Source organism: Crotalus tigris, unplaced genomic scaffold (assembly GCF_016545835.1).
Source record: "Crotalus tigris isolate CLP2741 ecotype Arizona unplaced genomic scaffold, ASM1654583v1 scf7180000020062.1902635, whole genome shotgun sequence".
In the NCBI taxonomy this organism is placed as follows: domain Eukaryota; kingdom Metazoa; phylum Chordata; class Lepidosauria; order Squamata; family Viperidae; genus Crotalus; species Crotalus tigris.
Genome location: NW_024097841.1, coordinates 982072 through 1006288, shown reverse-complemented (window position 1 = coordinate 1006288; position 24217 = coordinate 982072). Strand labels below are relative to the sequence as shown.

The 24217-nt window shown below is 41.8% G+C and overlaps 1 protein-coding gene across 1 annotated transcript in view; it reads left to right on the top strand.

Annotated features, from left to right (window-relative positions):
- The window catches only part of VSIG4 (V-set and immunoglobulin domain containing 4), a 91709-nt gene that overhangs the window by 36177 nt on the left and 31315 nt on the right, over positions 1-24217 (top strand). The gene's annotated exons all lie outside the window — the stretch shown is intronic.

The following is a 24217-nucleotide window of genomic DNA, read 5'->3' as shown; positions in this document are numbered from 1 at the left end:
GATAGGTCTGTAGTTTCCTGGATATTTTTTTTTTCATTTTTTGAAGATGAGAACTACATCAGCTCTTTTCCAGTCCTCTGGTAGTTCCCCGGTGCTCCAGGATCTTTGAAAAATATAGTTCAGTGGTTCTGAGATCACATCTGCCAGTTCCTTGAGAACCTTGGGGTGTAATCCATCTGGTCCTGGTAATTTGAACTCGTCTAGGCTGGATAGGTGTTCACTTACCACTTTCTTGCCTATCTTAACTTGTGTTTCTAATTATTTTTATGGGACTGTTTTTGATAGGTTGGACTGTTTTTTCCCTTTGTGTAAAGGCAGATGCAAAAAACGATTTATATAGTTCTGCTTTCTCCCTGTTGCTTGTCACTTTCTTGCAACTTTCCCCCACTACACTAATGGACCAATCATTTCCTTCACTTTTTTCTTGTTTTTTACATATTGAAAGAAGCTTTTTTTGTTATTTTTGACTTTGGTCGCAAGCCTTAGTTCATTTTGAGCCTTAGCTTTCCTCACTTCATCTTTGCAGGATCGGACTATTTGTGTTATGGTTCCGGCTAATGAAACACTTCAAAGAACTTCCAGGCATTGATTTTCCTAAAAGTCATTTATTATGTTACAAAATGTCGGCACGGCATAACGAAGGTATGCTAAGATCTAAAATCCCCACTGACCGAGTAGTTATTTTGCTAGCATTTCCACTCCCTCTTTTGCTGTCATGATTTACGTTCACCAATTAGTGTAAAGGGCAAAGGTTCCCTTCCTTTCTGTTTTCACGGGCTTTTCCCTCCTCCCTCCTCTGCTTTGCATTAACTCTAAAAATACCAGACAGTTTTGCATATTTTGTCAAAACAAGAATATACAGTATTTGTAGCGTTGACATCCGGCCCCCCTTACAAGAAGGACAGATCCTGTAATGTAAACAAAAGCATATATTAATGACTAGTTTTCGGTTTGTTGGGATGTTTCACATGAAACCTTTTGACCAATCTGTCAGCTTTCACTTCACTGGATTTCACCCAGGTGGCTTCAGACAACGGGTATCCCTTCCATTGTACTAGGTACTGCAATTTCCCTTTAAAGATTCTAGAGTCAAGAATACGTTTCACTTCATAGTGGGTCTGTCCTGCAACTATGAGGGGCCCAGGTACCTTCTTTGGAGGAGGTCTTAAAGTGGAGCCCCAATAAGGTTTCAACAAGCTACAATGGAAAACTGGATGAATTTTCCCTAAAATTCTAGGGAGTTTTAATTCTGCTGTGACCGGGTTGATGATCCTTACTATGGGAAAGGCCTCAAGAATTTTGGTCCCAATTTCTTGCTGGGCAATTTGAGGCGTAAATACTTAGTTGACAAATAAACCTTTTCCCCAACTTGGAATGTTCTTTGGGGAGCCCTCTTCCTATCAGCCTGCTTTTTATAGGTCTCAAAAGTTTTTTTAAAGCAGTTTTTGTGTTTCTCCAAACTTCTTCCCACTCCCTCACTCACTGGTCAAGTGTCTGGGAAGCGGAGGGCAACTGAGGATATTCAGTTATTGGGTTGAACTCTTTTCCTGTGGCCACTCTGAAAGGCATGTAGCCAGTGCTGCTGTGCACAGAATTATTGTACGCCACCTCCGCAAAAGGGAGGAGATCAGTCCAATTCGTCTGTTGGTAAGAAACGTAGCATCTAAGATATTGCTCCACCATTTTGTTAGCGGCTTCTGCGGCCCCATTGGTGGCCGGATGAAAAGCAGATGATAAACCTTGAGATGATCCAATTAATGTAAGGAAACTTCTCCAAAACTTTGCTGTGAACTGCACCCCCCCTGTCCAAAATTATTCGCTTAGGGGCGCCATGCAGCCGGAAGATACGTTTCAGGAACAATTTGGTCAGTCATTGGGCAGATGGGAGTCCTTTGCAGCCAATGAAATGAGCCTGCTTTGAGAATAGGTCTATTACGGTCCAGATGACAGTATTTCCACTACTTTCAGGTAGGTCTACTATAAAGTCCGTAGCTATTTCTTCCCATGGTTGAGAAGGGTCTGTTATGGGTTGCAGTAACCCAGGGGTTTTCCCTGGGATTCTTTTCATTGTGGCACATACAGTACAACTTTTTACATAGTTTTCCACATCCCTTTTCGGCCCCGGCCATCAAAATTGCTGGCGGGTGAGGTGTATGGTTTTCAAATATCCAAAGTGTCCAGCCTGTTTTACATCATGGCTGTGTTTGAGAGCATTAAGACGGAGGGCTTCTGGCAAATATAGTTTCCCCCCTTTGTAAGCCAAGCCATCCCTGCACGTTAGGGAGGTTTGATTATCTTTGAACCATTGGTTGATGAGGAGTTCCTGTTTTATTTTCTTTACTCCAGGGTCATCGGGATTGGGACCCTACGAAGTGTAAGTTGAGTGGCAGTTTGTGGATTGGGAATAATTGCCTCGTTAACCTCCTGTTCGCTTTTGTATTGGGGTAACCGGGATAGCGCATCAGCTAGGAAGTTCTTTCCTCCTGGTATGTACTTTAGAATGAAGTTGAAGTGGTTAAAATACTGTTCCCACCGCACTTGCTTTGGGGACAATTTGTGGGGAGTTTTCAGTGCTTCTAGATTTTTGTGATCTGTCCATACCTCAAATGGCACCTAGCTCCCTTCTAGATAGTTTCACCAGTTTAATAGCGCCCATCTAATCGAGAAGGCCTCTTTCTCCCAGATTGCCCATCTCCGCTCGCTCTCAGTAAATTTCTTAGAGGTGTAGGCGCAGGGTTGCAAGATCCCACTTTTGTTCTTTTGCAGTAACACAGCTCCAACTGCCACATCACTGGCGTTGGTTTGAATCACAAAGGGTTCCCCTGGGCAAGGGTGCTTTAGGACCGGTTCAGCAGCAAATAGCCTCTTTAAATTCTCAAAAGCTGTTTGACAGTCCAGTGTCCATGCTAGTGGGTGGCCTGGTCATGGCCTGTTTTAAGTAGTTCTGTAAGGGGTAGAGCAATCTCATCAAAAGAGGGGTTGAATTGACGATAAAAGTTGGCAAAACCCAGAAAACTCTGGAGCTGTTTGCGAGTCTTTGGGGGCTCCCATTCGATTATAGCTTTCACCTTGGCTGGATCCATTTCAATACCCTTGTTGGAAATTCTGTAGCCAAGAAAGGCTAATCGGGTTTGGTGAAATTCATATTTCGACAATTTGGCACAAAGCTTGCATTCAGCAGTTTCTTTAACACGTCTCTCACCAGCTTTATGTGATCAGTCATATTCGTGCTGTATATCAGGATGTCATCAAGATACACCAAAACCCCTTTGTACAAGTGATCATGTAGGGCCTCATTAATCAACTGCATAAATACAGCTGGGGCCCCCTGTAGTCCAAATGGCATGACTTTGAACTGATAGCTCCCCATAGGACAGTTGAAGGCAGTTTTCCACTCATCTCCCTCTTTTATTCTCACCCGGTAGTATGCCTCTCTCAGGTCTAATTTAGTGAAGACATTCCCCTTAGCCAGATGGGTTAATAAGTCCTTTAGAAGGGGGAGAGGGTATTTGTTTTCCACACTCATAGCGTTGAGACCCTTATAGTCTACACAGAGACGAAGAGACCCATCTTTTTTCTCTTTGAACAACACAGGCTCCCATGGTATATTTGGCCCATTCGATGAACTTCCTTGCTAGATTTTTGTTCGCTGCATCTCCTCCATTTCGAGGGGGGACATAGCATACATTCTCGGGCGTGGGAGTTTGGCTTCTGGCACCAGTTCGATGGAGCAGTCATTGGGTCTGTGAGGGGGTAGGGCATCACATTCTTTTTCACTAAAAGCCTCTGCCAGGTCCCAGTATTCATTGGGGATGACTGGTTCACCTGGCGGTGGTGAGGCAGCCATGTGCGCTCGCTTGTTGGGTGGCCTAAGATGCCCTGCAACATCTGTTGAATCAATGGGGGGATTAGGCCCCATAGGTAGTCTCACGGTTCTCATTCCTTTCTCCCACCAGATAAACTGTTTCCATTTGTCTAACCAGGCTAGCCCTAGGATCACCGCCTCAGTCATTTTTAGAGCCACCAGGAAGCGAATAAACTCCCAGTGTGCACCTATTTCTAGGCGTAAGGGCTCGGTGACAAGAGTCCCTCCCATCAGGGAGCCATCGGCTTGCTCAAACCTCAGAGGTTTGGAAAGCTGTTTTGCCCGTATGCCCATTTTCATGGCAAACGGCAGACTAATAATGCAACGGGTGCATCCAGAATCAATTGGCATGTTTAAGTCCATTTGGGGTTAGGGATTATAAGTTTGGCGGCCAGTGAAAAAGGCGGGATTTGTCGACTCACCATCGGGTCGTTCTCTCCTTCATCATTGCTGTCAAAAGAGGGTAGAGCAGGGCGGGGTCACCCGGAGTCTCGGCATTCTCCTGTGTGGGCGGTATAATCTGGGCAACAGGTTCCTGCCTGAGCCGATTGGATTTTTTTCTCGTTAGCCGCTGAGCAGGTTTCTTTCTCATTGCTGGTTCCGGTCTTCTCTGCAGTCGGGGGGTAGGGGACTGGACAGGTTATTGCTCGATGTCCCTCTTGTCCACACCGAAAACACTTAATTGATGGGCCTGTAGGTGGCCTGAGTCTCTCAGCCATTGCAGTAGTTGAAGGTTTTCGTGGGGCTGATTGCTGTCTGGGTAGCTTTGGTTGCTGCTTGGGTTCATGTGGGGGAGGCTTCTTATAGCGGGTGAGCCGAACATCTAGCTTCACTGCTGCCTGGTACAATTCATGCAGCTGATTAGGTATGGCTTGATAGATGCATGCCTGAGAGAGGTGATCGTCTAATCCCTCAATGAAATGTTGGACCAGAGATTGTTCGGGCCACCCCTCTATTCGACCTGCTATCTTGCGGAATTCTCGCATGTACTCCAGGGCAGGCCTGCCAGCTTGTTTTATTTTGTGGATCTGTTCTGCTGCTTTGAGGCCAATGGATGGGTCCTCAAATCTTTCTCTCAGTCTTAGGAGAAAAAGGTGGGGATCTTCCAGTTCGGGGGCTTGCTCACTATATAAATTATTCAGCCATTCAGATGCTTCTCCCTCTAGGTTGGATGCAGTAACATTGACCATGGCACCTGGGTCCAGATAGAGATAGGCCCAGCGATTCAAGTGAGAACGCACTTAGTTGAGAAAAAAAATCAACTTCTCTGGGTCCCCATCGAAGGTTGCTCTGAAAGGTGGTGCCAATACAGACTGTTTTGGCCCCCACTGGGGTTGTTGGCCCCATCCTGCCTGTTGATCTACCGGCTGCTGAGCTGTCTGCTGCTGGCCAGCGGGGGCTGGGGTGCCCCCTGCTGCTGTAGGCCTCTCATTGGTTGCTGGATGAGTGGGCGTTGTTGCTGAACCTCCCTCATCTGTGGGCCCATCAGCTGTTGCTCTCTTGGCTTCTGCACCACCCCAAGCTGTGGCAATGCCTCTGTTAGCTATGGTATGCTCAGTTGCTGCTGATCATCTATCTGTGGGGGGTTCCAATCTGCCCATTGCTGCAGAGGCCTCAGTCTGGGATTCCCTTTGTCTTCAGGACTGCAGTCCCTAGTTGGGGAACTCAGCGTCTGATCTACGAGGGAAGAGCTGTAGGCTTCTCTCTGCAGGAATTGATTTCTGCTTTTCACATCTGGGGTTTGAAATCTTTCCAGTGACTCACCCAAAGTTTGAGTAGCAGGCCATTTGTTAGCTCCATACCAATCTGCTTTTGAAGTCTTTGCTCCTAGTTGGAAGGTCTGCCAGAATTCATCTTCCCACAGCATGCTGTCTGTTGCTTCCTACTCTGGGTTATCAGTAGCTGCTGGGTCTTCAAGCAAACTCCCTTTTCTCATGATAGATTTTCTTCCCCTGAATCTTTACCAGCTCCTCTCAAGGTTAGAGGCAGTGGACGGCGTTCAGGACCCCAGGTCGTTTGGAAAGGATTGAGATCTTAGCATTTTGTTGTGGTTCTGGCTAATGAAACACTTCAAAGAACTTCCAGGCATTGATTGATTTTCCTAAAAGTCATATGTTATGTTACAAAATGTCGGCACGGCATATTGAAGGTATGCTAAGATCTAAAATCCCCATTCACCGAGCAGTTATTTTGCTAGCATTTCCACTCCCTATTTTGCTGTCATGATTTACGTTCAACAATTAGTGTAAAGGGCAAAGGTTCCCTTCCTTTCTGTTTTCGCGGGTTTTTCCCTCCTCCCTCCTCTGCTCTGCATTAACTCTAAAAATACCAGACAGTTTTGCATATTTTGTCAAAGCAAGAATATACAGTATTTGCAGCATTGACAATTTGCTGATATTCTGCTTTAGTTATGTGCCCCTCTTTCCACTTTTTATACTTGTGCTTTTTATCTTTCAGTTTATCAGAAATCCAAAGTTAAAAAGAACGAACTACTTTAGGCTAAATCCAAATTCTAAAGGAGGGAAAACAAGGTAAAAAAAAGCAAAAAGAAAAAAAAGCCAACTATCTTAGGCTAAAATCCAACCAAAAAATCCAGCCAACTACTTTAGGCCAAATCCAAAACCTCCAGTCAAATCACAGATGTGAAACGCCCGCTGTTTCCGAATAATTCCTGTTTTGGTTATATCCAGAGTCAACAGATATAATTGTAGAAAGTATTTTCTCTTACAAACTCACATAAAGGCACTTTGTTTACACCAGGTGTTGTTTCAAGCCAAATGCTTCTAATTCTTTTATTATTTGGTATTACTGTAGTATCTCCTTTCACTACTAGATGTCCTCAGATACTATATTGTCAATATCTGGTTTTAAGAGATTGTAACAAAGTTTTCTTTTAAAGTTCTTTGTAAGTTCTTTACCCTAGAAATTAAATCTAATTTTTTTTCCATTTCCTCTAGGTTAGGCAGTCTCGCTTTGAATCAATCTAAGTTCCATTTTTAAGAATTCTTTTATCTTCCTTAGAATCCTTTTCCCCTCCTGTAATTGCTCGCCATTTTTAACTCTCTTCTCCCCTAGTCCTTCTGGGATCTTTACTTCATAGCTTCTTCCCAATCAGGGAATCAACATTTCTAAGTCCATAAGGAAAAGGAGTAAAAGAACATGCTCACCCAGTTTCAGCACCCTGTTGACAATTAGCTGTTTAACGGAGCACCATGGCTCCTCACTTTTCTTTCGGCTAGCGATGACTTGGGCTGTCTGGGCTTACCAGGCAGCCTTTCTTCCATCCTTTTAGAAGGTTTCTTCAGTCCGTCTGGACCAACTGCCATCTGATCTGGACTCCTGAAGCATCCCTCCTTCTTCATTGCTCCTCCAGGGCAACTTTCTGACCTCTTGGGGTCAATGGGCTGAACAAAATTGGGCTAAGAATCCGGAGCTCCAGCTTCTTCCACCCATCTTGTCAAACGCCAAACTGGAAGTCTCAAATGGCATTAATTTTCTTAGATGCACAGAAAGCTTTTGATAATGTCAGCTGGCAATTTATGGTACAACAATTAAACTATATGAACTTTGGAGAAAACTTTATAGATATAATCAAAACAATTTACCATAGATAAATGGCTAAAGTAATTGTAAATGGAGATTTTACAGAGAATTTTAATATTAAAAAAGGCACAAGACAAGGGTGTCCACTATGTCCATTATTATTTATTTTAAATCTGGAAGTGCTGAATAGAAATGTTAGACAGGACCCAGAAATTAAAGATATGGAGATAAAAGATGAAAAATATAAATTACAAGCATTTGCGGACAATTTGGTATTCATATTAGAAGATCCTTTAGAGACAGGCCCTAAATTATTGATAAAGTTTGAAGAATTTGGAGAAGTAGCAGGATTGAAAATAAATAGAGGTAAGACTAAAGTGATAGTCAAAAACCTTACAGAAAAAAAAAAACCAACTGTCAGAAAAAACAGACCTCCAGATAAGAAAGTTAAATACCTGGGGATATACTTAACAGCAAGCTGTGCGACATTAAAAGAAGATAATTATATTAAACTATTATAAATAAATAAAATTAGAATTGGAAAGATGGAGAAATTTACAATTATCCATGTTAGGAAGAATAGCGACGTTGAAAATTAATATTTTACCAAAACTACTTTTCCTATTCCAAACAATACCTATAAAATTATAGAATTTTTTTGATGAGTTAAATGTATTGATTTTGAAAGTTATCCGGCAAGGGGGAAAAAGCCAGAATAAATGTCAGATCCCATTATATTTCATCTCTAGTTATCGACTATGGAAAACCCCATTTCTGCCCTCTCTGGATTCTGTCATACGATGAAGGGGAAGGGGGCTGAACAAAGGGGTTTTATGGCCCTCACGTCCTTCAGTACAACTTCCAAAGGGACTGAATGTGGATACCACCAAAAGGACTAACCATAACAATGGGCCATCAGCTTTCATCTACTCCCCTCTGAAGTCTCCCTTCCACCGGCAGTGAGGAAAAAGGGGGTGGAAATGTAACACCTGGGATGGTCACTGGAAGGATGGTGGGGTGGGGTTGCTGGGAACCCCTTAAAACCTTGAATGGGGGGGTTTGGGCCCCAACTCCTGTCTAGAACGCCTGCAACCATTTTCTCTTAATAAAGATGCCTGTTGGAAGAAATATTCCAAGAGTTCTGTCTTAAGATGCAAAGTGGGGTGGGTCCTTACAATAAGACTGAAGTGAAAGAAAATGGAGGATTTGGACTACCAGACTGGGTTCTATACTATCAAGCAGCCGCATTAACATGGTTAAAAGAGTAGATAATATACCTAGAAGGACATGACTTAACAACTTGGCAAGCTTTTCTATGGTATGGGAAGAACAAAATCCATAAATACTTTCAAAATCACTACATAAAAAATGCCTTGCTTTTGACATGAGAAAAGATAAAAATAAAAATTTATATCAAAATACCAGGATGGATCTTGACAATGGAAGCGTTTTTGCACCCAAATTTAATCATATGAGAAACTTGTGACATACAGAGACATTTTGAAAACTGATGGGAAATTACAAATTTAATTACAAATTAAACAAGAATTGGAAGAACAGGTTATTGAGCTATCATGGTGGCCACACTTGTAAATGCAAATGTGATACGAAAAAGACATATGGTTTTTATAAAGATCAAACAGTGTTTGACCAGATACTATTGTCATCAGATGAAAAACTGATTAACTATAAATTTTTGTTAAACCTGAAGATGGAAGGTGAACAAGTTAAAGAAACAATGATAACTTGGGCAAAAAATTTTGGGCACAATGTAGAATTAGAAAAATGGCAAAGCTTGTGGGAAAAAAACTATACAATAACAAGGGTATCTACTTATAAAGAAAATCTATGTAAAATGTTTTATAGATGGCGTTTACCACCTGCGAGATTAGCCAAGATGTTTAAAAACATGTCTAGTAATTGTTGGAAATGTAGGCGAAAGCCAGGCACGTACTATCACCTTCGGTGGACATGCCCTAAAGCAAAAAAAAAAAAAAAAAAAATGCTCAAAAATGCACATTTGGTTAGAGAAAATGTTAAGAAAACATGTAGACTTTAGCCAGAACTATCTCTTCTAGGTATAATCACAGAGAACTATGACAAAAAATGTATATATTTAATATTACATGTATTAACAGCAGCAAGAATTACATTTGCACAGTATTGGAAAAATGAAGAAACACCATCGGAAGAAGACATAATTAGGAAAATCTTGGATTGTGTGGAAATGGATAGGCTTACATTGAAAATGAAAGGGAAAGAAGATACAGAATATTTTCAAACATGGGATAATTTTTATAAATGGCTAGAAAAATGGAGTAGCAAGTAGAAATGGAAGTTGCATTACTATTAATGTTAAATATGTGAACCCAGACAACATGTTGCTTATTAAACACTAAATATTTGTAATTATAAAAGCTTAATAAAATATCTATAAAAAGAGAGAGAGAAACTAATTTGTCAGACAAATTTACCCTCTTAGCTGTCAGTTAAGGACTGAGAGGACAGAAGCTATCAACTATTGTATACCAACAATTACTCAACTGTAGGAGATCTGAGGTACACAAGCAGACTAAACTGGAACCTTTTCTTGCAATGCCCCCTCCTGGCACAAATGCATATTTCTTTTGTTTGAGAAGTATTGCAATGAGAAGTATAATGTTAGTTTATTTTTTTAATAATATATTTTATTTTTTTAACATGGTCACCTTAATATTTGGTAAACTGTGTTGCCTGGGTTTATATTTAAAAAACATTCGCTAACAATTGGTTTCTATGATCTATAATCCCCATAATGTTCTCTTTTACCAAACTTAAGTTTATACAGTTCTAATTGTTTTGATAGATAACAATTGAGTATAATTTTTTTTCTAATATTTCCACAAATAATAATCACATCAATATAATATTTCTTTTCTATCTAGTCCAATGATTCTCAACCTTTTTAATGCCACGACCCCCCAACCGGTCGTAAGTCGAGGACTACTCAACCGGTCGTAAGTCGAGGACTACTCAACTGGTGCAGCACTGTTTGCAGAATGGGACTTTTGGCGGGCTCAGCAGGGCAGAGACAGCCTGGACAATTCCTAATGGCTTTTGAAAGCCAATAGAATTAGACTCTATTCAAGAGAGTCTATTCTATTGGCTTTCAAAAGCCAATAGAATAAAAGAGAGTAGCACAGCTAAGGAAAAGGGAAAAAATGGTGGACTGTGTTGTTTGGCGACCCCGTGAAATGGTCGTTCAACCCCAAATGGGGTCCCGACCCACAGGCTGAGAACCACTGATCTAGTCATTCTGGTTGCCTCATCATAGATTCTGTTTACAGTTCTTGTTTACCTTTGTTTTTCCCACAATGTTCAAAACATTCTTACTGTTAAGATTTTTTCAAAGTTAATTACATTTAATTATTTGATTCTATTTTTTCTCATGTAAACCATCCCATAACTTTTACCTTACTTAAGGAATAAATAAGACTAAAAAAAGAGAAAAGAAGAACAAGAGTAAAGAGGGATAAAAAGATAGTATACTACTGAAAGTCCATGTTTCCCCTAAGTTAATACATATTTATTTCCAAATTTTTTCCATTCTTTTTTACCATAATTAAGAATATATTTAATCTTTAAATATTCCATTTAATAAATCTAGTCATCTGGTCTTTTAACTCTTATTCAAAACATTTTTTTTCAATCCATTGTAATTTTCTTAAAATCAGTCACATTTAAATATAAGCCATTCTAACTCTTTTATATTACTCATATCAAAAAATAAGAGAAGAAAAGAGAAGAAAAAGAGATACTATGTTATTTGAGGGACTCCTCCCTCTTAAAGTAAAATTCATATCCAAAATTTTCTATTACTTTAACCATATTTAAACAGGTGTTTCTTTTTTAAATATTCTCTCTGATAAGTCCCATCCTATATTGTCTTAATTTTCACTTTGGCCTTCTTCTTTTGCCCAGTATCTTTAATCATATATTCTGCTGAATCAAAGAGCCTTTCCATATTTTTGTAGGTGTCACTGTAGATATAAAAAATAAGTCAAATACAATATCTTTGTAAGAGGCATTTTCTCTTTCATGTTTGTTGAAAATCTTTTTCTTTTTTTTTTCTCTCTGTATCTTATCATTTTTGTCTCTCCAATTCTAGTGGTATTCCTGACGTCTCTGCAATCCATTTTATCCAGTCTTTTTTTCTTATCCTCAAATTTGTCTTGGGGTCTTAAAGTATAAGTTGCCTCTTTCAAAACCAATATTTCTTGTAAATGTTTTTCCACTTGGGTTAAATCATACTTTGTTGTGTATCTATCCTCAAATTTGTATTCAGTTATCTGTTTTATCTGCTCCTTCTCTATTATTTCCTGGGATTTTGTTGTTGTAAAGTTAAATTGGAGATGAATTGGTTTATGTTTTCAAAGTTATTTTGGATTTCTTTGTGGTTTGAAATCAATTGTTGTTTGAATTAGTTGCAACATCTCATATGTCTCCTCTTGAACGGCATTTATTTTTTTCTTGATAAGTTCTTTCTGCAAGTCTCTGATTTTCCATAGTGGTCAAGAATCGAGGTTTTCTTTTCTCTGCAAATAGCTTTAGAGTCACAGTTTAGTAGATATTTATAATCCAAAAAGGTTCAAAAAGATTTGCTGAAGTTTATAATCCTCTCTTTGTCTGCAACCCAAATTGTTTTCTTTTTTTTTTTGTCACAGCTGTTCTCTATTGTTATAGCTTTGAAGGTCACAAGCACAGATTAGTTTTTTCCAGATTTTGCCAAGTCCTGTATAAAAGCCATAGCTGTCATAGTCTTTATCCACCACTAGATGTCAGCACGTTTATTTTTCAAATTATCAAACTAGAAAATTGCCTTTAAAATGAGAATCTTAACCATTCAACAATTCCAAACTCATCCAAATTTAGGTTTTATATTCATTTCATTTCTACATGTTTTGGTCCTCCATAAAAGGTTTAATTCACCGCTTCCGTTAGTAAAAGGGTGGGGCAAAAATCCCCCTCCTTCACATTCGGAGGTTTTTTGCTTCTTGGGATTTTTTTCCCCAGGAAAGTTAATAAGTAGGATAGAGAAAATCAATAATCTTACCCTGATTGAAATAGCTGTTTACAATCAGCTTAAAATAGTGCTTTTTGACTTCAGTTGCTTGTAGCTTGGGCTAGACTACGGGTTGGCAACCTGCGGCTCTGGGGCCGCATGCGGCTCTTTCAGCCTTCTCCTGCAGCTCCCAGCCTCCTTCGCCATTTGCAGAGAGAGAAATAGAGACATCCTGGGAGCGGCCTGCCGGAGCCTCCGCTGAGCGGGCCAGCCCTCCCGCAAGCCGCAGCCCCGAGGGAGTGCAACACCTGCGATCCCCAGCCGGCGCTACCGTTGGCCTTGCTGGCCGGGAGGGTGCGCCGGAATCCCGGCTGCCGGGAAGGAAGAGGGAGACACGTTATATAAATAATAAAGGTTAAAAAAGGATATATGCAGTGTTATCTTCATTTTAGATGTCAAAAAGGTTTTGGAGCTCCCAGTGTTTTCTTTTCTGTGGGAAACGGATCCAAGTGGCTCTTTGAGTGTTAAGGTTGCCGACCCCTGGGCTAGACTCTGAAGTTAGGCTAGCCTTTCTCCTGTTGATTTCTAGAAGGCTTCTCCTAGACCGATTGGGTCGACCGCTGTCTCTCCGTGGTCTGCGGGACTTCCTTCTTTGCCGCCTCTTCAGGGTGGCTTCTGGCCCATTTAGAGTCCCCTAACAAGAAGAAATTCAGCCAAAGAGCATGGAGCCCCAAAATCCCCTGGCTGCTGTGCTACTGTGCAAGACCAGAAGTCAGAAGTACAATGTTACTTTAACTGAATTCCAGGATTTGCTTGTCTACAGCTGAGAGAATTTGCAATAATTTTAAGACTTTACAAAAAGTCTCAGAAATCTTTCATTAAGGTCTTTGTGTTGTATAGTTTGAATACCATGTCATAGATATATTATTTATCATTGGAAAGCAACATATTCCATACTCCTTTTTTTCCCAATTTTTCTGGGTTTTTTCCAGGCCTTCCCATCTCTAGGTGTGGCTCAGATGGCAAAGCTTCTGCTTGAATATTTTCTCTTCTGGGATCGTGTCTGTGCTCTGCTCGGATGGGCAAGGAGTGGTTTGTTCCTCCCAGGATTCCACATGCCAGCATGAGCATTTAGCTTAGCTATTAACTATTTATTAACTGACTATTCCCTCCCTCCCAGACATGCAGCTGATTCAGTATCAGGGGAACCCTTTGCTTTCACTGTTCGAAGAACTGCCTTCCAGTGATGAAGTTGGCGGCCTGGGGAACACCAAAGGGGATCTGCTGGGTTCAATGGAGAGCAACGAAGCAGCGCAACACGTCACCGGCCCAGAAAGCCAAACAGACGGAGCCGTTCTGCTGGAGCCCCTGGATCAGCCCCTTCTCTCAGAAGACATGAATGGCGAATATAAACTCTTTCCTCTTTTGCTTCTCAGCCCAGTTGCAAATTTCATAGAGGAGGCCTCGGAAATAGAAACAACTTGAATTGCTGACCAGGACTTTCACAAAACAGTATCTTTTCTGTGGAAGAAGATTCAAGAACCACTGCAGATTGCAGTTCTGCTTCTCTGACTTTCTGTGGCTGAATTTCCTCCACAAACAAGGGAAAGCTATTTTTACCCAAAGAATGTAGTTTTAGGAAGGCAGTTGCAAATTGTACTGTTTTTGTTTTTTTTTTTTTTAAAAAAAGCAAAGAGCAAATTTCAAATCTGCTTTTGAACTATTTTATACACAAATATGCTATAAATAAGGTTGTTTATATCTTAGTGTATGATTTGCATATTCATATGAGGGATTTTAGGTTGTTTGATCCCATGATAGCAAATACATTTATTTTTCTCCCTGAAATGTGGTGTTGGAGATAGTAAGTATTATGTTGGGTTCTTTTATAACTCTAACCTTTCTTTGCTCCAAATGTTTGCTTCAGTCCTGACTATTCTGACTTTGTCTTCAGCTATATCACCTTTTATGTATTATTTTAAGTTTTCCCTCTAATTATTAATGTAAGTAACTTCTATTTCCTATGGAAAATGATATATTTTAACATTTATTTTAAAATAATGGTATGTGGACCCTGCTGCATATTTAGATACATTACAAAAGCTCGTTTCTGATGCACATTGCATGTCAAACCTTTTGTTCCTGAGATGGTTTTTCCCACTAGTAAATAATGGAATTATCCAAGAAGTATCATCAAAGCCACCTTTGCTCTCTAGGTCAGGAGTGTCAAACTCAATTTCATTGAGGGCCGCATCAGCTTTGCGGTTGTCCTCGGGTGGCCGGGCAGGTGTGGCCAGGGTGGGCATGGCCTACTGGATGGGCATGGCTGGAGTGGGTGTGGCCTACTGGGGGTGTGGCCAGCTCTTCATCGTTCATATCAAGGGTGCCTGTGGGGGCCTGGGCAGGAGTGGGACAGATCTGAGGGTCTCTGTCAGAAGAGGGTGGAACTGGGGCAAGCGCCAAGGCATGGTCCACTGGAAGAGTCTCACGGGGGGAGGGGGGCTGGATGGTGCTGTGGGCTTCCTGGAGCCAGGCAGCGTGAATCCAAAAAGAAGTGCAATGCCACCCAGCCCCCGGCCTGCCCGGTTTCGGCAGGCAGTGGTGTACTCTCCTCACAGTGCCGAGAGGCTGAGCCGGGCAGTGCAAAGCTCACCAGCTTTGCACCTTGCTGCCTGCTGAAATCGGGCAGGCTGGGGGCTGAGCGGCAGCACACTTCTTTTTGGAGTTGTGCCGCCGGGCTCAGCCTCTCGGCGCTGTGAGGACAGCGCCCCACTGCCTGCTGAAACCCCTCCCCCAGAGCCCATCAAGCCGGATATGTGAAGTAGGCAAGGGCCATTTGCTGGCCGGTTCCAGGCAATGGTGCATTTCTTCATTCCTCACAAAGGGTGACACCTCCCCAGGGGGTGGGGCCAATGCGGCAGGGGCTAGTTCCTCGCTGTTTCCAGACGGCCTTGTGCAGCTAAGACTGAATGCATTTCAGCATAGATGGCCACCACAAAATTGTAAATTGGCTCCCGGGCGGCCTGGGCCGGGGCCAAGGCAGCGGGGGCCATTCCCTCACTATTTCCAGGAAGGCCTCCCAGGCCACATGAAACCACGTCGTGGGCTGCATCTGGCTCCTGGGCCTTGTGTTTGATATGTCTGCTCTAGGTCAACATTTTCTTGCATAGGCCCTGAACCCTGAGGGTGTTGCTGACCTGTCCAGGTACCTCAGGCAGGTGCACTTGGTGTTTGGTACTTGATGCTCATGGTGTTTGTTGGTTCCAGCGATTTTCATCCAGACTGCATGTTCTGCTTTCCCCCTTGTCTTCAAAAGCAGAATTATGAGACCATTTGGCATGTTGAGATATATAGAAAAATAATATTTTCTGGATGTGCAGGACATCTCCTGAAATTGCTTGTCCCTTTGCCCATAAATAAAATATGGTGGCCAAATCCTACGGTCATCCCAACAAGCATCATGAGGGACAACCCTTTAATTCTACATTATCCATGGGCAGAGCCTTGGTGATTTGGAGCCATTTGCACCTTAGCTCTCCTGTAAATGGCATAATAGTAACATCACGTAATTACCTTCAAAATGAAGGTTTCCTTTTAAAAATAACTTGTTTGTATCATACGTCACATGACTGAATTTTGATGCTTGGCAATGTTCGTGTTTACAGATATTTGCAGTGTCCCACAGTCACATGCCCAGTTTATAACAAAACCTGGCACTTCTATTTTTGGGCAAAAACATCCTACAATAAACTGAGTTTGCTTAAAACTGCCAAAAGTCGTAAAATCAGGTTGGTCATGTGATACCCACTTTATGACAACATATGACTGTAATAGGCAAACTCCATTACAGTCATAATTTGAGGACCAGCTGTAATAAAAAAAACTACATAGTGTTTTGGTACTTTGTTTCAAAAGTGAATGAATTCAAAAGTGAATAACCATAAAACTAAAAATTTTACTGGTTTTGAATAGTCTGCTCCAAGCGCAGGAAAACTTCCCTGAGTTTTTCTGTGCCAGATTTTGTAAATTTCCCATCACCATGTGTAATTAAACTCTAATTTTATTGGGCCAGGAGATCTGAGTTTGCTTGCTCAGATGCTCAACACCCTGCGTTCTTGATGGTATGAGCTGGAATAATGAGTGAGGCTGAGGATATGAGTGACTGACCTCAGTCTGTTTCAGATAAGGCTTCTGGAAAAGACCTTATGTTTCTCTCAACCAAGCCCTGATAGTCTTCAGGTAAAATGTTCTCATACATTTCCTACAGGACCTTGGATAGTGATGTGCAACTGGGTATCAGTTGCACATCACAATGTGGGGTAGACAGAATCACCACCAGATGGATCCGTAGCTGGCTGACTGGCCGTACTCAGCGTGTGGTTCTCAATGGAACTGCATCTATATGGAGGGAAGTGTGTAGTGGGGTGCCCCAGGGCTCTGTTCTGGGCCCAGTGCTCTTCAACATCTTCCTCAACGATTTGGATGAAGGGATAGATGGGGAACTCATCAAATTTGCAGATGACACCAAGCTGGCAGGAATAGCCAACACTCCAGAAGACAGGCTTAAGATACAGAAGGATTTGGACAGACTTGAACATTGGGCACTAACTAACAAAATGAAATTCAATGGTGAAAAAAGCAAGGTTCTACATTTAGGCAAGAAAAACCAAATGCACAAGTACAGCATAGGTGGCACCATGTTCAATAGTAGTAACTGTGAGAGGGACCTCGGAGTCCTAGTAGACAATCACTAAATATGAGCCAGCAGTGTGCTGCAGCTGCCAAAAAGGCCAACACAGTGCTAGGCTGCATTAACAGAGGGATAGAATCAAGATCACGTGAAGTATTAATACCACTTTACAATGCCTTGGTAAGGCCACACTTGGAATACTGCATCCAGTTTTGGTCACCACGATGTAAAAAAGATGTTGAGACTCTAGAAAGAGTACAGAGAAGAGCAACAAAGATGATTAGGGGACTGGAGGCTAAAACATATAAGGAACGGTTGCGAGAATTGGGTATGTCTAGTTTAACGAAGAGAAGTACAAGGGGGGACATGATAGCAGTATTCCAATATCTCAGGGGCTGCCATAAAGAAGAGGGAATTAAGCTATTTTCCAAAGCACCTGAAGGCAGGACAAGAAGCAACGGGTGGAAACTCATCAAGGAGAGAAGCAACCTAGAACTAGGGAGAAACTTCCTGACAGTGAGAACAATTAATCAGTGGAACAGCTTGCCTCCAGAAGCAGTAAATGCTCCAACACTGGAAGTTTTTAAGAAGAGACTGGACAGCCATTTGTCTGAAATGGTGTAGGGTTTCCTGCCTGAGCAGGGGATTAGACTAGATGACCTCCAAGGTCCCTTCCAACTTTACTATTATTATCATCAGCTTATTGATCCTAACTTACCCTAAATTGGCAGATGATCTGTCTTAGCAGCCTCATGTAGGTACTAGATAGGATTAAACAGAAAAGACCAAGCCATGGGCATCCTTTAATAGATGGCTCAGGGCCCAAATGTTCTCCTCCCTACTCACAGGACTTACCCATTAAGAAAAAGAACCACCATAGATGATCCACAAGGATACTGGGGTTGAGAAGGATGGTCATACTTCCAGGCCTTGTCACAAGTGGTCATGCGAATAGACAATGGCGTTTCTGTCCCAGGCCGGACTCTAAAGCCCATCTGCCACAGATCCAGATCATCCATACTCTAGAGCAGTGGTTCTCAACCTTTCTAATGCTGCGACCCCATAATACAGTTCCCCATGTTGTGGTGACCCCCAACCACTTATACATCACCGGGTGCCAAGGGCGTGGCCAAAGAAAAGGGGGAAAAAATGGCGGACAGCCTTGTTTGGTGACCCCCGTGAAATGGTCATTCAAATGGGGTCCCGACCCACAGGTTGAGAACCACTGCTCTAGAGCAAGGGTGTCAAACTACCGGCCCATGGGCCGGACGCATCATTGGGAAACCATGCCCACCCCATTGCTGGGAATGGTGAAAAAGCTCCGATACATTGTGCAATGTCATGTGACATTGCGAGTTTGACATGTCTGCTCTAGAGAAACTTTCATGATTGCAACACTGATAGAATGGGAAACAAGAATGATATTCGTTGTAGGCAAATGGGAAGTTCTACACTTGGGTAACAACTTTTGAAAGGAGGGTACTTGTTTTGGCAGTTGTGCACGTGCAATGTTGCGAGTCACGAACTGAACATGAGTCAGCTGTGTTACGCTGTTGCCAAAGAGCAGACATGGAATAGTTGTGAAACTTAAATTCTGATAGGGTTACACCCTTTTCTGCAGTGTTGATTGAACTTCAAAAGATGAGTCATGGTTAGCATCAATTCAATTGATTGATTACATTTTTATCCTGTTTTTATTACTTTATAAGTAACTTGAGGATGAACATACCTAATATTCCTTCTTCCTCCTATTTTCACGATAACAACCCTGGTGGGTTGGGCTGAGAGAGGGATTGGTTCAAAATCAACCAGATTGCTTTCATTCTTAAGGCAGGACTAGAACTCACCATCTTCTGGTGATTGGCACAAAGTCACCCAGACAACTTTGGTACAATGTGGATATTGTTTAAATCCTTAAAAATCTTCTCTCTTTTTAATGGACTCCTACAGCTTGACGATGACTATAAATGTTTAAGTCACAGAATACACATGCAAAATAATTGCAAAATCAACTTCAAATTAAATACCAACAATTCTTTAAAAACTGGGCAGGTGCAAAATAAGAGGTTTCAGTGCTTCCCTTGATTTGATTCATCTTGTTTTAGAGCAGGCCTTAAAGAATGGAAGTGTCTCTGTGCATTAAAAGGTGGGTTATTTCAGAGCAGGGCTGGGTGCCCTGAGTCTCTAAGACAGTGGTTCTCAACCTGTGGGTCGGGACCCCATTTGGGGTCGAACGACCATTTCACGGGGGTCGCCAAACAACGCAGTCCGCCATTTTTTCCCCCTTTCCTTAGCTGTGCTACTCCCTTTTATTCTATTGGCTTTTGAAAGCCAATAGAATAGACTCTCTTGAATAGAGTCTAATTATATTGGCTTTCAAAAGCCAATAGGATTTGTCCAGGCTGTCTCTGCCCTGCTGAGCCCGCCAAAAGTCCCATTCTGCAAACGGTGCTGCACCAGTTGAGTAGTCCTCGACTTACAGCCGGTTGGGGGTCGCGGCATTAAAAAGGTTGAGAACCACTGCTCTAAGAGCTCTAAGCAGAGAGACAACTAGTTTGGTAGAGGGAGTACAGATGGGATTGACATAATGCAATGTCTGGTCTAATGTTTAAACCTCTGGCGATTTTGAAAACTGGAAAAATACAACTATTATAACAGCAGCAATAATCATAATAGTAATGGTAATACATAGAATGCTTCCATGGGGGCTTAGGAACAAGAAAGAGTGGGCGTCCTAATCCATTATTTGCCTGAGTGTCACCTGCCATGGAGCCTCAGATTCCCTTGAGGAAATGAGAGGCTCCCCACACCAACAAGAGGTTCCTACCTCCCTTTTTCCTAACTTTTTAGACGGAAGTTAGTGAAGAAGTGGACTCCACGAAGCAGAGTGAGGAGGTAAATTATAAAAGGACTCAAAGGAATGAGCTGTGATTGTCTCCTTCCACCTTCCTGTGGAGGCTTTTGAAAGGAGGAAGCCTGGTGGGATTTGGATATGGGGCTTCAGGGCAGCTGCGCTTCTGTAATCCCTGTGCTCTGCTCTGCAAAAGAGACAAGGGACTCAGGTTCCACCCTTTAGCAATGCTGCTTTGCTTTGGCCAAGACATTTGTTTTCTGCTGTTCTTCTGACAAGCAAAGAACCAAGTTCACTTCCAAGGCATCCAAATCACATTCACGGCACAAAATGTTGAATAAGCGTTCGTTAGGGCAAGGGTAGGCAACCTTGGCTCTTTTATGACTTGTGGCTGACTCAGGAATTCTGGGAGTTGAAGTCCACAAGTCATAAAAGAACTAAGGTTGCCTATCCCTGGTTTAGGGGAACAATAGTGTCCCGCCAGAGGTTTATCTTATGCACAGAGAATGAAAGGATGAGCTTTTTTTCTTTCTATTTATTTATTTATTTATTTATTTATTTATTTATTTATTTATTTATATTTTTAACCAACAAAGCAAAACATAACACACATACGCACACATATACTCCTCTCACTTTTTTTTAACAGCAATTACATAACGGTAATCTTTTATTATTTACATTTCCCCCTTTATTTTTTCTTTAGAATATTTGTCCTTATTGCCCTGTTGTTTCTTATTTACATTTTTCTTCATATTCTACTTCTTACTAAGAATAATTCATATTATTATTATTATACATTATTATACACGTATTTTCACTTTTGACCTTTCCATATTTATTCTCCTCTATTATTTCTAGTCTCCAACCAGTCATACTACTTGTTCCATGTTATATAGTACTCTGTGTCTTCCTTTTCTTTTATCTCTTTTGTTAATTTGTCCATCTCAGCACAGTCCAGGATTTTTCTTATCACTTCTTCCTCTGATGGTATATTTTCACTTTTCCAGCACTGTGCATATGCTATTCTTACTGCTGTTATTATATGTAAAATTACGTACCATATTTCTTTACTATATTTCCTGTTTAAAATACCCAACAAAAAGATCTCTGGATTCCAGTCTACGGGTTGGTCTATTATTTCTTTGATCCATTTTCTTATTGTTGACCACTATTTTTTTGCAACTGGGCATGTCCACCATAAATGATACTATGTTCCATGTACTTTTTTAGATTTCCAGCATGTTGGCGAATTGTTCTGGAACACCTTGGCAAGCTTTGCTGGTGGAAGATGCCATCTGTAAAACATCTTCAACTGGTTTTCCTTGAATGCCGCCGACATAGTCAATTTTATATTTATTTCCCATATTTTTTCCTATTTCTCCAACGAAAAGATGAGCTTTTCATTTCATCTTGGAGAAAAGCCTAAAGCAAGCAAAGTGGAGAGACTTTTGACACACATCTTCCAATTTGGGTTGCCAGGGTGCATCCTACAAAATGAGCCTTTTCCCTTTGAAAGCTGCCCTTAACTTGAAATGAGTTCACTAGCTTTATCCTCCTGCTCTAAGGACCCACTCCACTTTGCATCTTAAGAAGACAGAACTCTTGGAATAATTCTTCCAACAGGCATCCTTTATTAAGAGAAAATGGTTGCAGGCGTTCTAGAGAGGACTTGAGGTCCAAGCTCTCCCATTCAAGGTTTTAAGGGGTTCCCAAGTAACCCACCCAATCACCCCCCTCTTCCAGCGACAGTTTCAGGAATTACAACCCCCCCCCTTTTCCTTTCTGCCAGCTGGATGGAGACTTCAAAGAAAACTACATGAAAGGTAACAGCTCCATTCTTATGGTTAGCTCTTTTGGCAATACACACAATCAGCTGCTTTGAAGTGTACCGAAGGAAGTGAGGGCCATAAAGCCCCTTTGTTCACCCCCTTCCCTTCATTGTATGGCAGAATCCATAGAAGGCAGAAATGGGGTTTTTTAATAATTGTTAACTAGAGAGGAAATATAATTAATATAATTGGATTCTGACATCCTGCCCCTCAAAAATATGACAGATCCACCTGAAAGTAAACAAAACGAGGTATAAAAGTTAGTCAGGCTTGTTAGGGTATTCTGTGTGAAACTTCTTCAATAGCTTCGGGGCTCTGACATGACGTTTATGGATCCACTCATTTTGTGAGGGAGGGAGGTGTTTCCAGGCAACTAGGTACTGAGTCGCTCCATGATATCTCCTAGAGTCAAGGATTTCCTTTATTTTGAAGTGTTGTTCGCCCTCTACCATGACTGGAGGTGGTGGGGGGGGGATTTTTGGCCATAGAGGTGACTGATGCTCTCTTTTCAGCAAGCTGCAATGAAAAATTGGGTGTATTTGCCAGAGATTTTTGGGTAATTCTAATTCTACTGTTACTGGGTTTATGATTCTTTTAATTGGAAAAGGTCCTATATATTTTGGTCCAAGTTTTTTACAGGGCTGTAGGGACTTTAGGTATTTTGTAGATAAGTACACCATTTCTCCTATAATGAATGGTGTAGGCTCAACCCTTTTTTATCGGCTTGTGCTTTGTATGCCTGCCTAGCTTCATCTAGTGCTTTTCTAACTATTGGCCAGGTGTCTTGTAATTGTTCCATCCATTCTTTCAGTGATGGGATCGTTGGTGTGTTTGGGGTTAATTCTGGCATGGGGTTGAAACTTTGACCGTTGGCTATTTGAAAAGGAGTGTAGCCTGTGCTGGAGTGGACTGCATTATTGTAGGCGACTTCTGCAAAAGGGAGTAAGTCCGTCCAATCACTTTGTTGGAAATTCAAAAAACATCTTAAATATTGCTCAAGTACTGAATAACAACGTTCCGTTTGTCCATCTGTCTGAGGGTGATGGCTAGATGTCAGTCCCTGAGTGGTCCCTAAGAGGGATAAAAATTCCTTCCAAAATGTAGACGTAAATTGCACTCCTCTATCAGAGATGATGCGTTGGGGTGCCCCGTGCAATCTGTAAATGTGCTGGATGAAAAGTTTTGCTAAGGCCTTTGCAGTGGGAATCTTTTGGCAAGGGATAAAGTGCACCTCTTTGGAAAACAAGTCCGTGACCATCCAGACAACAGTATTCCCATTGCTTTCTGGCAATTCCACTATAAAATCCATGGCTATTTCCCTCCAGGGGGCTGAGGGATTTGCCACTGTTTGTAATAGTCCTGGCGATTTCCCTTGCAACCTCTTTGCAGTAGCACATTTTGGGCAGCTGGCTACATAACTTTCAATGTCCTTTTTTATTGATGGCCACCAAAATTGCCATTGAATTAAGTGTAAAGTTTTTACAAATCCAAAATGCCCTGCTGATTTTGTGTCATGGCAAAGCTGCATGAAAGTGACTCTTTAGATTGTTGGTATATATAACTTTTCCCCTACCCAAGGCAACCCGTCTCTCATTATGCACACATTTTTGTTTTTCTGGAACCATTCGTATGTTTCCAAACTTTTTCTGAATTCAATTCCAGTTTGGCTGTCCAGTTGTGGTTTTAATTTAGCTTGGGTTCTTGTGGTTACTGGTGCTGCCAGTTGTGACTCTGCCATCATTGGTTTAGAGTCTGTGGTTTGTGCGCTGTTATATTAGGGCATGTCAAAGTGCATCTGCCAGGAAGTTCTTTCTCCCTGGTAAATGTTTGAGCTTAAATTGGAACTGGTGAAAATGCTGGGACCAGCGGGCTTGTTTGGGATTGAGTTTCCTGGGTGCTTTCAGGGCTTCCAAATTTTTGTGATCAGTCCACACCTGGAAGGGGATTTTGTTGCCTTCCAGAAACTGTCGCCATGTGAGTAATGCCCAATGTATCCCGTATGCCTCCTTCTCCCATACGGGCCAGCGCTGTTCTGTTTCCGTGAGTTTCTTGGATGTATATGCACAGGGTTGCAATACTCCATCATCGTTTTCTTGTAATAGAACAGCCCCCACTGCCACATCACTTGCATCTGCTGTATTACGAAGGGCTTGTCCATGTCTGGGTGCCTTAGCACTGGTTTGGCAGAAAAATGCCTCTTTAGTCTCTCAAACGCTGCTTGACACTCCATTGTCCATGTTAGTGGCTGGCTAGGTTTTACTGAGGATGTTCCCTTCATTTTTAGTAAGTTAGTGAGGGGCAAGGCTATCTGGGCAAATGAGGGGATGAATTGGCAGTAAAATTTTGCAAAGCCCAGGAAACTTTGTAGTTACTTTCTTGTGCGGGGTGGTGCCCA